This window comes from Salvelinus alpinus, chromosome 3, assembly GCF_045679555.1.
Source record: "Salvelinus alpinus chromosome 3, SLU_Salpinus.1, whole genome shotgun sequence".
In the NCBI taxonomy this organism is placed as follows: Eukaryota; Metazoa; Chordata; class Actinopteri; order Salmoniformes; family Salmonidae; genus Salvelinus; species Salvelinus alpinus.
Window position 1 is genome coordinate 91,119,789 of NC_092088.1, and position 2,500 is coordinate 91,122,288.

General features: G+C 44.0%; 1 protein-coding gene across 13 annotated transcripts in view; it reads right to left on the reverse strand.

The window, feature by feature from the left end:
* adgrb3 (adhesion G protein-coupled receptor B3) overlaps positions 1-2,500 on the reverse strand; it is a 368,383-nt gene that overhangs the window by 194,061 nt on the left and 171,822 nt on the right. The gene's annotated exons all lie outside the window — the stretch shown is intronic.

The window sequence follows — 2,500 nt, forward strand, 5'->3', positions numbered from 1 at the left end:
TCAGTAGTAGCAGGGTAGAGAGAGTAGAGGTATGTTAGTAGTAGCAGGGTAGAGAGAGTAGAGGTATGTCAGTAGTAGCAGGGTAGAGAGAGTAGAGGTATGTTAGTAGTAGCAGGGTAGAGAGAGTAGAGGTATGTCAGTAGTAGCAGGGTAGAGAGAGTAGAGGTATGTCAGTAGTAGCAGGGTAGAGAGAGTAGAGGTATGTCAGTAGTAGCAGGGTAGAGAGAGTAGAGGTATGTCAGTAGTAGCAGGGTAGAGAGAGAGTAGAGGTATGTCAGTAGTAGCAGGGTAGAGAGAGAGTAGAGGTATGTCAGTAGTAGCAGGGTAGAGAGAGAGTAGAGGTATGTCAGTAGTAGCAGGGTAGAGAGAGTAGAGGTATGTTAGTAGTAGCAGGGTAGAGAGAGTAGAGGTATGTTAGTAGTAGCAGGGTAGAGAGAGAGTAGAGGTATGTCAGTAGTAGCAGGGTAGAGAGAGAGTAGAGGTATGTCAGTAGTAGCAGGGTAGAGAGAGAGTAGAGGTATGTTAGTAGTTGCAGGGTAGAGAGAGAGTAGAGGTATGTTAGTAGTAGCAGGGTAGAGAGTAGAGGTATGTTAGTAGTAGCAGGGTAGAGAGAGTAGAGGTATGTCAGTAGTAGCATGGTAGAGAGAGAGAGTAGAGGTATGTCAGTAGTAGCAGGGTAGAGAGAGAGTAGAGGTATGTCAGTAGTAGCAGGGTAGAGAGAGTAGAGGTATGTCAGTAGTAGCAGGGTAGAGAGAGTAGAGGTATGTCAGTAGTAGCAGGGTAGAGAGAGAGTAGAGGTATGTTAGTAGTAGCAGGGTAGAGAGAGAGTAGAGGTATGTCAGTAGTAGCAGGGTAGAGAGAGTAGAGGTATGTCAGTAGTAGCAGGGTAGAGAGAGAGTAGAGGTATGTTAGTAGTAGCAGGGTAGAGAGAGAGTAGAGGTATGTCAGTAGTAGCAGGGTAGAGAGAGTAGAGGTATGTCAGTAGTAGCAGGGTAGAGAGAGAGTAGAGGTATGTTAGTAGTAGCATGGTAGAGAGAGAGTAGAGGTATGTCAGTAGTAGCAGGGTAGAGAGAGTAGAGGTATGTTAGTAGTAGCAGGGTAGAGAGAGTAGAGGTATGTCAGTAGTAGCAGGGTAGAGAGAGTAGAGGTATGTTAGTAGTAGCAGGGTAGAGAGAGTAGAGGTATGTTAGTAGTAGCAGGGTAGAGAGAGAGTAGAGGTATGTTAGTAGTAGCAGGGTAGAGAGAGTAGAGGTATGTCAGTAGTAGCAGGGTAGAGAGAGTAGAGGTATGTTAGTAGTAGCAGGGTAGAGAGAGTAGAGGTATGTTAGTAGTAGCAGGGTAGAGAGAGTAGAGGTATGTCAGTAGTAGCAGGGTAGAGAGAGAGTAGAGGTATGTTAGTAGTAGCAGGGTAGAGAGAGAGTAGAGGTATGTTAGTAGTAGCAGGGTAGAGAGAGAGTAGAGGTATGTTAGTAGTAGCAGGGTAGAGAGAGAGTAGAGGTATGTTAGTAGTAGCAGGGTAGAGAGAGAGTAGAGGTATGTTAGTAGTAGCAGGGTAGAGAGAGAGTAGAGGTATGTTAGTAGTAGCAGGGTAGAGAGAGTAGAGGTATGTTAGTAGTAGCAGGGTAGAGAGAGTAGAGGTATGTTAGTAGTAGCAGGGTAGAGAGAGTAGAGGTATGTTAGTAGTAGCAGGGTAGCGAGAGAGTTGAGGTATGTCAGTAGTAGCAGGGTAGAGAGAGAGTAGAGGTATGTCAGTAGTAGCAGGGTAGAGAGAGTAGAGGTATGTTAGTAGTAGCAGGGTAGAGAGAGTAGAGGTATGTCAGTAGTAGCAGGGTAGAGAGAGAGTAGAGGTATGTCAGTAGTAGCAGGGTAGAGAGAGTAGAGGTATGTCAGTAGTAGCAGGGTAGAGAGAGTAGAGGTATGTCAGTAGTAGCAGGGTAGAGAGAGTAGAGGTATGTTAGTAGTAGCAGGGTAGAGAGAGAGTAGAGGTATGTTAGTAGTAGCAGGGTAGAGAGAGAGTAGAGGTATGTTAGTAGTAGCAGGGTAGAGAGAGTAGAGGTATGTCAGTGGAGCGATGACATGTTGCAGGGCTGGACGGGTTTAATAGTTTACATTCAGCATTCAGCTTTTAATCTCCTCTATTTATCCTCATTTAAATACCAGCTTTTTTCTACCTTTATTGTTCAGTATCTTTCTATTCAGTCCAATTTGTTCCGGCCTTAAATCCATTCTGGGTCAGTGAATGATGGATAGAATATTTAATAGATGTATAATAATACTATCTTGCTCTGAGAAGAAACATTATATACCTAAATACTACCAAATCATTGCTTCCACAATAGGCAAAATGGTTAATAAATACCCAGCCCAAAGAGGAGAAACATCAATGGGAGACATTGGTGATATGGGGGAAACTGCCAGTAGCACTAAATCAAAGAGTTGCCGAGGTCTATTCATTACAAATGAATGGTTTAATTTGCTCCCATATTGAATGTTCATCTTT